At 42.0% G+C, this 16,830-nt stretch overlaps 1 protein-coding gene across 9 annotated transcripts in view; it reads left to right on the top strand.

The window, feature by feature from the left end:
- Positions 1–546: 546 nt before the first annotated feature.
- Positions 547–16,830, top strand: part of Scn3a (sodium voltage-gated channel alpha subunit 3) — a 106,267-nt gene continuing 89,983 nt past the window's right edge. For 8 of the 9 annotated variants that reach the window (XM_026778813.1, XM_026778811.1, XM_026778810.1 and 5 more), the window contains exon 1: positions 547–767. The gene's annotated coding sequence lies outside the window, so the exon portion shown is untranslated. Of the gene's footprint in view, positions 768–4,124; positions 4,142–16,830 lie in introns of those variants that run through there. The other variant, XM_026778808.1, reaches the window with a different exon arrangement.

Genomic DNA, 16,830 nt, shown 5'->3' with positions numbered 1-16,830 from the left:
ATATATTACTTTTGGCATTTTACAAAAATAAAAACAAAACAAAATAAACAACAACATGAAAAAAATTATGCCTGATACATATTACACTATTCTCTAAGAGGCCAGATTTTCCACGTTGAAAAAAAAAACCGCATCTCAAAAGAGCAGACTTAGGGGAGACTTTCTGAAAACCTATGTTCAATATAGTAGACAGCCTAAACATCTAATTTTGAATAAGAATTGCTAGGTTTTAAAATATTTATGATTTCTACTCAAACAACTAGAAATTTGGAAAAAATAGCGTCGAGGAGGATTGTCTGTGCACACTCGCGTGGTAGCTAGGTACCCTCACCTCACTGCTGTCACCGTGGGGACCTGTCATGATTCATAATGTTTCCATACAGGTTTACCCCCTGCCTTCCGAAGAAATGTGGAATAATAGGAATGTTTTGTCGTTTGCGCAATTGCGTGTGTCTGCCAGTAGATGGCGGTAACACGTTGAGTGCTGCCAGCTTTTTTTTTTTTTCCCTTCCAGGGCCGTTTTCTGATATATGTTGGGTACCATAGAGTGAATCTCAGAACAGGAAGCGGAGGCATAAGCAGAGAGGATTCTGGAAAGGTCCCTTTGTTTTCATGTCCACAGAGAACGCCAGATAAAAAAAAAATTAAATTGAATTTGCAAATCCCTGTGGCCCACGTCTGAAGAACTGCAGGGGGTGGCACGCTCCGTCCTAACCTTCTTGGATGCTGGCCTTTGTTGAGCTGTGATTCCTAAGGCTCTCCATCAGGTAAGCTGACAACACATTCAATTATATGCCCGGCAGAATCTAGCTGCCGGGTCATCTTTTCATTTGAAAATCCTCTCTGTGCTGCCATATTTGAGCCTAATGTTTAAATGTAAATTATTAGAACCAAAGGCATCACTTGATTTGTAAACTGCTTGCCAGTCCTTTATCTTTCAAAGGAAGCAGAGCTTCTGTCTGGAAATGGTGACTTACAATACAGACTGGAGGTTAAGGAGTGTGTGTGTGTGTGTGTGTGTGTGTGTGTGTGTGTGTGTGTGTGTGTGTTTGTGAAACAAGCAGATGTTTGGGGCTCATTTTATGGAGAGAACATCTGTTTTGTTAGACTTAATGCCAAGCTACTGGATTTCACAGCTACACATCACCTATATAAGTGTTCAGCATGTCCAGCATCTTTAAACTGTGATTGTGTAGTGATATTAGAACTATCTTTCCTGTGTTTTAGGGTTTTTTTTGTCTGGCAGCTTTGGAGAGGCCATGCATACAGTCAGTGGCAACAATGCAAAGGTGTTTGGCTATTTAGACATCATCATTTTCCTTTGAAATCAAGCAGCAAATAGGGAGGGGTTTACGAAGAGTAATATTAAAACACCTATGATTTGCTAAAAATACCCGCAAAGATTCCTATATGTTCTACAACCCTCTGTTTTGGTGTCTTTCACGTCCCATAATCTTGATAGATGGCTACTGTTTGTGTTCTTCCTGGAACATTTTACGATTGGTTTTTATTATTAGCCTGATTACTACCAATTACCCCGAAAATCCATTTGAGACCGAATGAGAATAATTTCTATTGTGTAGAATCTGTGGTTGTCACTAAAATATTTCACACCATACTCATAACGTTTCATTCAGCTGGCAATCACACCATTACCGTAGCACCAGAAAACCCCCAGGCAATAGTGGAAAGACAAGTTTTTAAGATTAGAAAGCTTTGCATATACATATGCGTGTGTGTGCAATTGTGTGTGTGTGTATACACATACAATGGATAGTGCAATGTCCCTTGTGAGGACAAAGATGAAGGCATTAGTGCTCGTGAGAATCTTCATGGAAATATTTCAACCCATCCATTCTGAACAGTGTGTGCCCTGCGAGAAATAAAGACCTGTGATTTCAACCCAGGCTTTGGTCTATGCTACACAAAGGGCTTAAAGAACCAGACCTGGAGGTACCTGAAGTATATTTTTCTCATCAGGACCTGAACAAACCAAGGGATCTTACTTAGTAATTTATGTTGAGTGGCAATAATACACCCCCTTAAACCATTTCAAAATAGTGTCTGCCTCAGAGAAAAGCCCTGGTCTCGCGTGTTTCAGAGAAACTCTGACTATAGGAAATAAAGAAAAGTGTTCTCTTGGAAAGGGTTTTCAGAAAGAAATGTTAATTGGCTCAGATGTAAGCATTGTACCATACACACCATGCCTTTCTGCAGGTGACTGGATGTGAGTAACTTTGTTCTTTGGAAATGCGGGCGCTGGTAGATTGGGCTGGGTTATATTCATGAATGGATGTTTATATTTGGAGCCTGAATGTTACCTTTGCTTTGTTTAGTTTCTAAAGTCACAGTGGTGCCTCAGTTGTTCATTTAGCTTAGTTGCTCACTTCTCTTCATCGCTCGTGTCTTTTACTTCCTCTCCTATTCCCGAATGTGAAAAGCCCTTGTACACACATCTCTTCACCTTGCAAGACAGGCTCTTGGACGTCTTTGGAAAGGAAACGCTTTGATTCCATGCCATCTAAAACAAATTAGAGTATCTTATCCTTTACAAAAATGCAGTGGTGATTTCATTTCTAAGATCCAGACACGTATTATTTTTTTTCCCCATGTACTAGATTCAAGTACGTTCAGCTCTGAGCTGGAAATGGGAGCAGGGTTCAGGCTCCACCAACTAAGACTTTGTAGGCTCCAAATGGACACCACCTACTATAGAAGTGCATTTTCCTTGTCTCTCACAGTTGGGAAGTGGAGTCAAAGACCAAATCTAACTCATTCAGACTTCTTCCTGGTGATTTGGGGCGATCTATATGAGCGGCATCCCTGGTTCTCCCAACTTGTGTCTGATGATGGTTCTCTAAGAATGAGGGTAGAAAAACAGAGAAGGGGAGAGATTTTCGTGGTCCTTGGCCAGTTCCTTCTTTGGTGGAAACACCAAGGAGCGGATAGAGAAGTGGTGAGGAGGTTGGCAGGCAGAAACAGTTGCCCTGTTTCCTAAGAAAGCAAACTTCTGGAGTTTCTGTTACACTGTCAACAAGACAAGGATGAGCCTACTTAGAAAACCCAAGAAAAGAAATAAGGTCTGCTCAGGGCTTGATGCGGATGCTAGACTGTCATTGCCTCCTCTCCTTCTTCCTCTTGTCACCTGCCAGCCCAGTGCCCACAGAAAGGAACAGGTATCGTTGCTATTATTAGTGCCAGTGATGAAATACCTTCTACTGCCTCAGGAAGGGAGGATGAAACCACAAGGAATTCTGTAGCTTAATAGTGGCAACTGGCGTCTTGTAAGAGGGCCAGGGCTGATCATCAGCAGGACAAATGTGTTATCCGGGGCATTGTCAGTTAGTGGTGACACTGCGGGGACTTTCTGGAGAGTTCCTAGAACTCCTAGGAGATGGTTCTTCCTGTCCCTTGATGTCATTATGGACTGCGTTGTGTTTGTTTGTTTGTTTGCTTGCTTGCTTTTATCCTTTGAGCAAAATCAAACCCAAGGACTTTATATTTCATTTTACCTGAATAGGGCTTGCTTTGCAGACAAAGGACCTCTGGCAGGATTCACATAGGCAGCCTATGTTTCATGACACATCACGTTTTAAAAACAAGTCATTTCTGTGCTACTTTGATAAGCCGATTACAGCATCTAAACCTCAGAAATGTCCTGAGTCACGAACTCTCTGGGCTTAAAGGTACAGTGAAAGGTGGGAAGGCAAAATGTGCCTGATGAAACTGTTGACAGGCTACAAGGGCCCTCCTTCTCCCCAAAGACTCCCTAAGTGCAGCTTCAGACTCCTGACAGCTGTGTGCTCTGGGGATCTCTGGGAGCTAGAGCTGGGGTGGCCTTTCAGCACCCCAGGCTTCCTAATCCTTCCCTTCAACCACCCTGGGCCTCTTTAAACTGACTCCGGTAACTGCCCTGTCAGCCCCATCTTCATGGCAGCCAGGATGACTTAATGGACTCAGGATAGCACAGAGCCGATGGCCGAGAGCAGGGAGGCTTAGCAACTGGAGGGTAAGATTTCTCAGCAGGACCCGCACTGAACTGGCTGTTGCTAGTCATGTCTCTTGGCTCCGGCTTCTTCTTAGCTCCTGTGAGTTCTAAATTGCCAGGGTGAAGTTTATCTGAAACCATCTGTAACTGCAAGTAAGTAATGAGGTAATTTTTTTTTTCCAACAAAATGATCATCTGATGAGATAGTGGCCTTTCCTCCCCAGAGTGGCTGTGCGCATTGCTGTTTCTTCTTCTCTTCCATGCATAGAAACTTTGTGAACTTAGCTCTGTGCAATGTCTGACTTGTTATCTGAAGAGATATTCTTCATTCCTGCGCTTGTATAATAGGCTATGTTATTCAGTCTGCAAATCAGAAAACAATTTGTTTTTCTGCTTTTAGATTCCGTTTGATAAACTTCAGTTCGAGTTTGTCTTTACCCTCATTTGCATGTTATCCCGTGGGTGCTTTTCACAGGCAACCAGAATGCACCAAGACATCTGAATTCCTACCTGGCAACATGTTCAGCAATTAGGGGAGGGGAAGCATCAGAAGGGCCTTTACTGCGTCTTGCACCTCTGACTGGCAACTTTTATAGGTCGCCTTTATTCAACAATGTGTTTCACTTTGGGGTGAAGTTCGCATTTTCTTCAGTTGTGCTTTAACGTGATGGAACAAATGGTCATTGTAGCCACCAAGGTCAGGGCCAAAGAATCCTGATTTTCACTTTGTCAACTGTGCAGCAATAATAAAAGTTCTCTTGCTTGCAAGGCAGAGAAGTGCTTTGTTCTATGAACTGTCACCTCCGCTCTGGTTCTCCGGGTCTCTGAAGTTTCAGTTTTTATCTGAGTATATAATTAACCTCAGTAGAAGTCTCTAGAATTTGATATGAATACCTAATCAACTGGACACCTAAGTTTCAATGTGCCAACTATTGATAGATTTTTATTTTAGGTCCCTATCTCTTTCACTCTTTTTGAAGTTGAAGAAGTTTATAGAAAGAAAATTCTGTCCAAAATATATGACTAAAGAAAACTTACAAAGAAAATATTCAAATGAGTTCAGATCAGCATGGATGTGACTATACCTGGGCATCTTCAAGGACTGCCAAAGTTAAAAAAAAAAAGTTTAAACGTCTCTTTTATTTCTATAATAATTGAATTAGGCTTTCATCCTTTTGGGGATTGCAAACAGGAAGTCGTTCATGTGATCCAGCTCCATGCTGGAACTGAGTTAGAAAAATGATGGCGCCTACATTATTAAAGAGTGATTTAGTATTGTTTTAGTCAGTGGGTGAATTCAAAGATGGAAGTCACTCTTTAAATAACTTTGGCCGTTTTCTGCCCAAAAGTTCCCTTTAGGGACTTTTAATCTCCTGGTAGTCAGAATATTCTCTATTCTTGAGTTATGTAGAACATTTTGTACTTTCACTTTTCCGGGAGTTGAAGTAATTAATTAAATCTCAATTCTTGCTCCTAAGTGGCATTGTGACTGACATGTTCTTGCAAAAGGTTCAAGGGTGCACACGATGTGGGCTTAAGTCTCTGAGAACTGGTCACTTGTTTGTTAGTTTTCTTTGGACTTCCCGATGTCTGTGTGTGACATTTACTTTTATGAAATTTCTTCTGTCTAACTTACAATGTTCCAAAGTGTTCTAGGAAACCATGGTGGGAATGACCTTAGAAACTGAAGCCAAAGGAAAGGAATTCAAACGTCTGTACAGACAAAGTGGGTTTGAGGAATTAGTGAAGCTGTCCACTATGATCACTCTGAGACTAGCGAGCCTGGAAGTTCCTGTCAAGTCACTCTAGAATGAGAGAGTGCCATGTTCTGGTTAGGGAATCGTTGGATTGAGTGGTTTCTCTGAAAAGCAGAAAATCCCAGAGTTTAAAGAGAATTCCTCTCTCCTTATCGGTATCATCTTACGATAAAGAACCCAGTCAGCAGAAAACACCTACTGGAAGAATCTAGTGTTTTCTGTGTCATCCCTTTCCGCAATCCAACCAGGGTTTTTGCCAGGGACAAAACAAACCTGGGAGAGAAGAAACAATGGCTTGTATGTAGAAGCCACGCCGTGTTGACACTCCTTATGAGCAGCTGCAGCCCCAGCCCATTGCCCACTGTTGCTCCATCTCCTCCTGGGTTTCTGCTTCTCCTAATGACGTTCCTACCACCATATCTCTTTCATGAGAGTCATGGCCACTCTTTTCCCCTTTGGTTGTTGTTGATCCTTCCCACGCTGTTTACATCCTGCTCCTGGTGAGCTGGTTGGTGCCTTATAGTAAACCCGTTTCTACTCTGTGCTAAAGCTATTGAGATGTGTCTTTTAAAGCTTTAAATACAGGGAATGTGCTAGCCTTTTAGCTGTGTATTTTACAAAGTCATTGCTAGTATTTATACACATCCTGAATAATATATAGTCCTAATGTCCTAAAAGTATCTTTAATATTAGTAATTACTTAATTAATTTGTTAGTAACTATTTAGTTAAGGTAAATCCCTCATGTGTGTGTGTGTGTATGTATATATGTATGTGCGTGTGTATTACTAGAACTTGAATCTAGTGTCTTCCTCATGCTAAGTATGTGCTCTGCCACTTAGCCCCATTCCAGCCCAGGAAATTCTTGTGTTCTTCTGTACCATCAGCTTCCAAGGGCTGCACTAGGCTCTCCCACCAATCTCTACCTGCTTATACCAAAAACTGATATAAATTAAATCAGTATAGGAGGCAAACACAAAAGGAGACTTCACCATCACTCTGTGTGCTCTCACACAGCCCAAGTAATACTGGGTTACAATTCATGTCTTTACGATGAGAACCTAGCCGGTAATGAAAAGTAAGAAAGAAAAAGCAAAGAAAGAAGGTATGGATTTGTGAGACCTCATTAGCTAAAATGTCAGCAACAGCAAGGAGTACCTTAAAGGAAAAAGATGCAGAAACATGCTGGGTGCCAGGGCCTTAGTCAGCACAGCCCCCAGCTGTGAATACTTCAGATGGAAGAGCAATGGTTGCCTGCTCCTTTGGCCAATTTGGTTGGATTTTCTGGGGTCAAGTCTAGGCTTCAAAGTATGTTTAAAAGCGCTGTAAACATGCTTGAAATATGCAGCCAGATTTTAACATCATTTTAACTAGAAGAAGGCAGGGAAAATTAAGTAAAGCTGAAGAAATGTGTGGCTTGAGAGAACTTAAAGAGAGCTGAACGCAATGACGTTCAAGACAATTTGGACATGCTGATGACTGGGCATGTGTTATAGAAAGGCAGAGATTACTAAGGAAATAACCAAACAATGCACTTACATCCATTCCTATAAGGAAAATAATGGGAATAAATGAGTTGATATTTATTTCAGATAGACAAGTTCTTACCCTTACCTTTGCTAGTTGATCTAACCTAAATGCTGGTTGTTGAATAGTTTTCAAAGTAGCTGTATAGACAGTTGTATACACATCAGGGAACTTTAACTCACTTGACCACAGATTCTCTGGCCCCATTATTCTGGTCTTTATGAATCTCTGCCTTGAGAATTAAGCCTTAAATAATCAGAAAGGAGTGACTCTATTGACCACATTTTAACTATTCAGCTCCCAATGAGACACTTTGACATCCAAGGTTTTGAAACTGTAATTCTTGGAAGGTTTAGAAGAAAGTCAGGTTCTGTAGAACAACAAAAAGTTAAAGTCAAACCACGTTGTTAAATTTCTTTTTTTCAGAAAGTGGTGTTTCCAAGAAGAGAGCAAGTTGGTCTAATCGCTAAGTAGGTTAATAATTCAATGCCTTTCTAAAAAGGCATTCCGTTCTTCAGGTGAGTCAGCTTTGCAGCTCCTTAAAGAGACACTTCCAGGTTAACACCTTAGGTGCTTCTCTCTGTTGGTTTGTCCCAGGCATTTCTAAGGGGACAGTACTCTCCGCTCTCTAGAGCAGTTTACATCCTGGTCTTTCTCCTACTGGGGTCCTCATTGTTCAACATTACTACTTAATGGGGCTACATAACCAGCCCCTAGCATTCTACCAATCAAGTTAGTAATGTGATGATATATAACAAAAGGTATGCTGAGTCTTAGGTTGAGAATATCTATATTTTGATACAGGTAGATGATGTTTCTGTGAGATGCACAAGTAATGCATTATCACGGTGTTCAAAGTCCGATTAATGATGGAAGTCTACTCCACGCTACTTGGATTTGCATGCTGGGACAGGATTACTGACTTTAGAAGGTGTCTCTTTCTATTACACACAAAATAATATAGTGGGAGTAATTTAGAGTGAAACTATAAGTAATAAGTCAGTAAGGTATTAACAATAATGAAAGGCCAAAGAAGGACCAACTTAAACTAGTTGTATAGTATAGAAAGTAAATTTGTTGTTCATTTACCCATACCCCTCTACCAACATGGTGTCAGCTACAAGAACAAATTTGATTTGGGTGGGGTGAGCCTTCCAACTTTATAGTCAATATCATTTCTACATTTTGAAAAAGAAAGTTCAGGAGTCAATGGAAAGTGGCAGAATGCATGCAAATCAGGATGTGACTATTTATGCAAACTGACATAGAAAAATCAAGGCATATCACCAGAAGAAACAGGACAACCTCTTATGCACCTGTAAGACACAATTTTTGCTTGGCACCTCGAAGCTATCTTAAATCATTGAAATATGCACTTCTTTAATGTACTGTGATGATGCTGGTGTTAGACAATATGAGATCAATCTAATACATCACACAAGAAAGCAATCAGGGAAGTTTTATGCACACAGGAATTATTACTGATTATTTTCTCAATTTCTTTCTTATTAAAAACCCTAAACACTAAATATTTAAGAAACAAGAAGGGGCACTTGATGTGGGAACTTTCCACACTTTCCAATCAATTTTCTACAAATCTGAAATAGCTCTAAGAAAGAACCCATGAATTTTTAAAATGTGGAGTAGGGTGGGCACTTGAAGAACGAGTGACCGCAATGTCCCATTCAGAATTCAGTCGGAATTCTGAATCACCCACATCTTCTATGAGATACCTGGCACGTGGTAAAAACCCCACCTTTCTTCATTTCTGATCTTTTTAGGTTTCTCCCTAGGCTTCCTGCCTGCTCCAACCAGCTTCTTGCTCACTGGAGTCTTTGTCTTTAGAAAGGTGAAGACAGAGAGACCATCTCATGTCCTTGGCTCTCCTGAGAGCACTTTGCCATTGTAGCTACTATCTAAGACAAAATCTCACTTACCGGTGGCATGTTGGCTCTTCTTTGTCTGCCAAAGATGAACAGACTGGCATCTGTCCCGTCTTTCCAAGCGGAGCCCTTCTTCTCTGGCTTCCCCACTGCAGTAAGTGGCATCATCCACACCTAAATCAGGCCAGCGCACAGAGTCTCTTTGCTCTATTTTCGTGCCCCTGCTATGCTCCATGACAAGAAAAAAAAGTTGCAGACTTTCTTGGTCCTGAATTCCGATCCTTGCAGAGATATGCCGTTTTTACACTTTCTTTGGGTTAAAGGGTCATCTTTTAAGGGGATTTAACCAAGTCATTATTAATATTTCACTGAAAAGTAGACTTAATGTTTTATAAGCTTTCTTTTTTAAAAAAAAACTGGCATTTGTATAGAGTTCCTGCGAAGAGGATTTGATAAGATAATTTCATGAAAAATCATTTCTACAGAATTGGATCTTCATTGGCAGATAGTCAATGCCTACATCTAGAAAGCATTCAAAACTGTGTTTTCCAAAAGGCTTTCATAGTATTTATTCACCAACAAGCAGATTTAAGTAGAGATAAAGAGGACCCTGGCAATTACCCAGTTCACCAAAATCATCTCAAAACCACCACACACACACCCTTTACTAGGATAGCACTCTTGTCTCAGGAGAATGTTTTACAGCAGGGTTCAGTGACCTCTGTTGAGAATACCAGTTAATGCTGTATTCGCCAGCTCTAATAGCAAAAGGGATGGACACAGACCTAGTGTTTTCTTGGGTAAAAGGGACCATCCAAATTAAAGTCAATGTCCTCTCTCTTCCTTTCTATCTGGCTATAGACACTAAATACCTGCGCTCTTGGGTCCTCAGTATATATACTAGCAAGTGAGAGCAGAGAATAGCCTAACAGTCTAGAACACAGGTTGCTTGAATCATAGCCTATGTATATTCTCGACTCCCCCAACCCCTGCATTGATCTCCTTAAATGTTGTCTCAGAGGTGGGGCGTGAGGCAGGGGTATCTATTCTGTCATTCTGCTTGGCCTTCTGTGTACCACCACTAGGTGATCTGGCCCTGGGATGTGAGAACCATGTACTGTCAGGACATTCTTGTCAGTGAAGGCCTCCTTATGTGCGTGGCCTTGGGTTGATCAAGAATCCCACAGCACACAATTCGCAACTTCTCAAACCATTCTTCTCAAACCATCCTGTTCCTAAGCAGGGTTTACCACTTGCACTGATCTGAAGGAAATGATCAAAGCCTTGCCACTTGGGAGTAGAGAAAACCCCCCCTCTTTTATATCGCAAACCTCAAAATGGCGGGTGAATGGTGGTGGGGTGGTTGGCATCACCGTCTCAAAGTGACGCAAACAAGTTGTACCTCCAGATCCCAGATCCAAAGTTTCCTCAGGTTGCCAAGCAGAAAAGGCAATCGACTCCCAGCAGTTCGTTGTGAAAACAGTGTGCTGTCACTTTGATTACAGTCAGTAAACAGTCTGTGTTTGCCTGGAAAGAAGCTGCCTAAAGCACACAGTACCAGGAGCAGTAGAGGAAAGACAGCTAAGGGCAACTCCCAAGGCTGTCAATATGGCTGATGTTACGGGCGGGTATATGATGGAGGACTGGCTGTTTGTATGAATATATAGTTTGCTTTTTTTGGCCAATTTATTTCAGCACAGAAAGCTTCCCATAATTCTGCTGTGTTCAGATTTAAATGTGGGTTTTGCTCCCTTGCACGCACACCCAGAATGTCTGCTGAGGGCAAAGTCATTTTGTCCGCTTGAGTATTTCTTCATACAAAAATCTTACGCCCTAAGGACAAAAGCAACACACTGATGGGAAGGAAGAGAAAACTGTCAATCTAGAGGGAAAGACGCTCTTTTTTCACACTTCTCAGAACAGGAGATTTCTGCAGTAATGCCTTTTTTTCATGTGCACTTAGCATGTTCTATGTGATGCTCCGGGAACAAGGGATGGATAGAGGTTTGCAGGAGGGTGATAAAGCAGGAGACTGTTTCTTACAAGGCAGCCATTCGCCAGTGGAAATAGAACAAGGCCCACACATGCGCCTTTACATTTTCTAGATGCTAATGCAAAAATCGAAAAGGAGGAAAAGTCAAAATAATATTTATGGATGATACGTTTTATTTAAGGCCATGAAGCAGCATATTATTATTTTAAAATTTGGCACCATAATTCCAGTGCTGAGTCTTTTTATGTGATCAGTGGATTTATAGTAAACCGACATCTTCAGAATTCAAGTTAGGCAATTGTGTTCAGTGGGTATTTATTTATTGAACAGTTTTCTGGTTACTGCAAACATCACTGAGCCTTCTCCTGAAGGAATCTGTTAGCACCTGAGAAAGACACCTTCACAGGCAAACAGGAGATGACCTTTTAATCACTGTAGGAATCCAAACACAGTCTGAGTGTCCTCTGAGAGGCCAGAGGAAGGCACAGATGACTTCTGATTTGGATTCAGTGTGCTATGCCCCCCAAGGCAGGACTCGAACCAAGCAGAATGAGCGTATCAGAAGGCCCAAACCAGACTCAAGGAGCTTATGGGAGAAGGGAAAGTAGATCACTTTTACTGGTGAAGCAGATGGGCTAAGGCTTTCAGAGAAGTTTGTCATTTGTCTAAATAGAAGTTCATTGATCTCAGTGGGAAGCGTGCACTCCTCAGCTTGCTTTATTGTGAAGAGAATCTAGTAAACTTAGCCTGGCTATGGTTTTATCTTTGGGGTACACAGGGTTGTAATGTGTGTTTTGTCTGGATTGAATAGGACTACATAATGAGAGCATCCTGAACCTGGAGGGAATGGCCTTGTTATTGTCATGCGTCCTTTTCCTGTTTTGTCACCCTGATGGATGGACAAACTGCCTTGTTTACTTAACCAACTCTACCTCAGCGCACACTTCCTTTTCCCCCTGGTGTTGTTATAAAATGTCTGCATACTTACAAAAGCTGGGGGTGAATTGCCTAAAACTAACTCTAAATGCAAAGCCATGAAATGTTTTTGAGGAAAATAATTTAAATATTTAGTGATTCAAATAAAATCCATTGAGCGCTCAGCTTGTGCCATTTGCATTGTTCCAAAAACATGGGATGGATGGCGAACTGAGTGGTTTCCCGAATAGAGCAAATATTCCAGTTATTTTTTTTTGGTTGGGGGGGGGGGAAATACATGCCACTTCAGTGGGCAGAAAAGGAGTATTTGGCATTACAAATTAGGTATGGCTCACATGCTAAGGGGATAGAGCCTTTGGAGAGGGTGGGAACTGAGGGAATTGATGAGGTGAGCGATTCTCTTTAACGCGGCACATTTTGGTCAGTATTGAAGTGAGTACCCAGGTTTTCAGCTTCCTAAGGGAGACACATTCAGGGAAACACAGCCTGTATCCCTGCAGGTAGGAAGGGCAGCCAGAAGCTGGTTTGGAGGCAGCATGAGAGCTCCCTGCATTTTCTGTGCAGCTGCTGTAGGGTTCTGTGCAGAGCGATGTGATTAAATTTCTGTTCTCCCCAGATCACTCTGGCTGGTGGAACTAAAATAGGCTGTATGGCAATCAGGCTGGAGGCAGGGAGACAGAGAGCTCGGTGGCTTCGGTGAAGCACCGCCATCAATCACTTCAAGGCTTCAGGTTTGGTGGAATCACACTGCGGGGCATTAAGTAGATAAATGAGACAGAGGAAACTATGATTATCCTCTCGGAGAAGTCATTAAAGCGAGAGACACATTACGTATACGCATAGAACATATTGTGTGTGTGTTTCTCGTTTTAAACAATACAAACAAAGTATCGCTGGCTGCGTGGATGCATGCCTGTAACCCCAAAACTCGGGGGGGAAGAGGCAGGAGAATCAAACGTTCAAGGTCATCCTCAGCTGAACTAGATAGAAGCCTGGGCTCTGTGAGATCGTTTCTCCAAGCAACAGTGTGTACCCTTGTCCAAATTTGTATTCTGAGTTTGTGGGGTCTTTGTTCCTCTTTTTTCCCTGCTTTTACACCGTGGTTCCCTTTCCTTGCGTTGTCTCCTTTCTTGTGCCGCCGATTCAATAAATGAAGCACTGTCATGGGACCTGTGATTTCTGCCCAACAGTGCCATCGCCAGTTGCGTGCATGCTAGCAATGCAGAACAGGCCTCACCCAGCTCAGCTGCTGCAGCAGCTTTGGGGTGGGGCTGGGAGCGCTGCGTTTTAACAAGCAGTTCTCTAGGTGATTCTGATGCTATGTCGTAAATGCCCTGCTATCAGCTGGATGAGAGGAACTAGGTGGCCAGAAAGGGCCTTTCCAATCTCTAGTTGTTCTACTGATAAATCCAATATTTGATATTTACTTTTGGTATAAAATTAAGGAATAATACTCTAGGAAAAAATGGGTTATTCTCAAGAAGTGCAGATTCATGCTTAGGAATCAGTAATTTTTGTTTTTCAATACAGAGTTTCTCTGTGTAGTACTGGCTGTCCTGGAGCTTGTTCTGTAGACCAGGTTGGTCTCAAACTCAGAGATTCATCTGCCTCCACCTCCCAAGTGCTAGGATTAAAGACCTATGCCACCACTGCCAGCAAAAATAAATAAAGCTTCTAAAGGAAATACTTAGACGAATTTAAGTTTTAATTATTATATATCATTTTTTAACCCATGGTATAAACTGATGGGTTTGTTGTTCTTGTTGATAATGCTATTGTTTTTTTTTTTGGGGGGGGGTTGTCTTTTTTTTTTTTTTTTGCTATTGTTGGTTTCTAGATCACATTCAATAGAAAGGTCAAGACAGGGAGAGTCTTTTGCATATGTACATGATATACCACAAGCTAGGACTCATGGGTTAATGAGCCGCTCTTTTAGGATGTACATTTAGTTGTGACTCTCCTGACTACAGCAGGCTGGGAGCAAAGCAGGAAATAAAATTCTATACGACTAAAAGAAGCTTCAGCTTTTAAGTGACCACAGACCACCATGAAGGGAGTTAAGTGTGCTCCAAGGAGAATGGCAGGGACACCGGCGGCCAGCTGTGTGGCTGACTGCCTAGGCACTGCTCAGTAGTTCACTTCACGTCATCTCGAGAGGTCACTTGGCCTTTTAAAGCCATCTTCATGATAACCATCTCAAGGCTCAAAATCAGCTGAGCAGGTGCAGATGGAGCCGTTACCTGGTTACAGAAGGAGAATAGGTGTGTCCCTTCCTCATGCAAACACTGCTCAGGAGTCCTGTGAGCAGCTTTAAGCCTGGTCAGTTCCTGTACAAAGTACCCAGGGGGCAAGGTTTTCCAGACCATTGCGTTAGGGCGATTTTGAACCTGTAGGTTCTGAAGCAGTGTTACGTTGTAAACACAAGAGGAGAAGATACAATATGTTGAAAGAAGAGAAGACAGCATGAATGGCACAAATGAAAGGACAAAACAAAGAGGCAGAAGTATGGTAAACTCACAAAGATCTAGTACAATAGAGATATTAAAGCCCTGGGAGGGGACCTGAGAGACAGCTTAGTCGGTAAAGGACTTGCTGTGTAAGCAGGAGGACCTCAGCTCGGGTCCCGGTGCCTACGTAAGAAGCTGGGCACAGCAGAGTTTGGGTGTCACCCCAGGGCTCCAGCACTGGGGTAGGAAGAGAGACAGGTGGATTCCCAGCAGCAGGTGGCCAGGCAGTCTAGCTGATTTGTTTTTAGCTCCGGGCTCACTAGGAGAGCCTGCCTTTAAAGATTACATGGTGAACTGCTACACTCTGCAGGACTCCAGGGACTGAACTAACTAAGGAGGTGAGGGGATGAAGGAAGGAAAAGCACATGGTCCCCTAGAAAAGCTGGGATCAGGTAGGCTGGGCTCTCACATAGAGAAGCTGCTGTACCCCCGAAGCTCAGTGTGTTTATTTTATACAGTTGAACATGGAGGTGGGGTTATTGCATAAAGCTAAACAAGGAGGAGGGGCTGTTGCATGCAGATAAATATGGACGCAAAGTTGTTATACCCTGCTGAACAAGGAGGGGGTTATTACAGATAAACAGGGATGCAGGGTTGCTATTTACAGCTGAACAAGGAGGAGGGGCTATTACATGTAGATAAACAGGGATGTAGGGTTGCTATATGCAGCTGAACAAGGAGGAGGAGCTATGACATAGAGATACACACAGAAGCAAGGTTATATACAATTGAACAAGGAGGAGGGGCTGTTACATACAGATATACATGGAAGCGGAGTTTTTGTATACAGTTGAACAAGGAGACAGCTTTAGCTAATCTTGGTAGCAGCAATCTGTAGAGAAGCAGCCTTCAGGCTGTAAAGACCAGGGGGAGAAAACTAAGGTAGACATGTGCACACGCTGATGCCATTGGCACATGGACCAGAGGAAGACTGCCATTTCTCATGGGTCTGAGGCATTGGGGTCCCCGACATGGCCATGCCCATGAAAAACCACATACATTCACACAAGACTTCAGTCACTCTCTGTACATACCTGTTCACATACGTAAGTAAGAAGTAAGAACACAGTCATAGAGTCCCTAACCACAGAACTCTGGGAATTAGGACATTATAAAAATTTAATAAGTTGCCAAATTACACTGAAGGGAATTTTAAAAGTTCAACTTTCTAGAAAATATACCTCTTGATGTTAATGGCATCAAATGTAAAATTAAGAATTGGTTAAGAAAAATAAATTTATGGTATATATGTCTCGGGCTCTACAGCTGGTACTATTGACCAGTTTCAGGGTAAAATTCCCATCATGCTGTTTGAACTACTACTTCCTCATTTGTGTCTTGGGGTCTCTCCCCACAGTGTCTAGAGTGCTGAAATTCTAATAAGATTGGGCTGAAGGTAGGCTCACCATTTAGGAAAGCTTTCTCAGTTCAGCATGCGGCTGGGTTCACATGAGAGCGATGGGTAGGAACCACTGTACCACTTTCTAAATGAAACTCACTGGGCTGCATTCCTTTCCCCTAATAGCAGACTGACTTGATTAGAGCTTAGATGAACATCTGCTAAATTAGCTTTGGATACCCATCGAATATACTACTTAATTGTTTCTTAGGCTCAATGCTAAGCAAACTTTCATCTCTCCAGTTTAGTTCTTAGAGCACGTTTGTCTTTTTACACAGAAATTTCAGGAATTGCTTCTGTTTTGGCGAAAAAGATCAAAATCTTGAGATCCATGGTCCATTCCTGTTTTCTTAGCTGCTGGGTTAATTTGAGCTGATTCTATCCTGTATTAAATAATGAATGCATATCAGATTCCTCACAGACATTGCTCTTTCCCTTCTCAATTTGATGCCTGTGTTTCTAGGTCAAATGTACCTAGAATATTTGTTTAAAATAATAGATACCCGGATCCTGCCTGACCTCAACTTACCTCTGGAAATCTGTATGGGGGTGGGAGAAGGGGGAGGGAGGGAAGGAAAGAAAGGGGGAAAAAGGAGAGAGAGAGAGAGAACATGAAGTTGGGTGTATAGAGAGATGGAGAGGATATGGAAGGCGGTGAAAGGGGTAAGAATATGATCAAAATATATTGTACAAAATTCTTTTCTAAATAAAACAGGAATTAAAAAAGTTATTTTTTAAAAAGTAGCCTAGGGACTGGAACAATGACTTAATGACACAGCACGCTCATAGCACACAGATATACATGTAGGCAAACCACCAGAAACCACAAGATAATAAATGC

The sequence above is a fragment of the Microtus ochrogaster genome, chromosome 4 (assembly GCF_000317375.1).
Source record: "Microtus ochrogaster isolate Prairie Vole_2 chromosome 4, MicOch1.0, whole genome shotgun sequence".
NCBI lineage: Eukaryota > Metazoa > Chordata > Mammalia > Rodentia > Cricetidae > Microtus > Microtus ochrogaster.
Note: the sequence above shows the minus strand (reverse complement) of the source record. Positions and strands in the feature narration are given on the sequence as shown.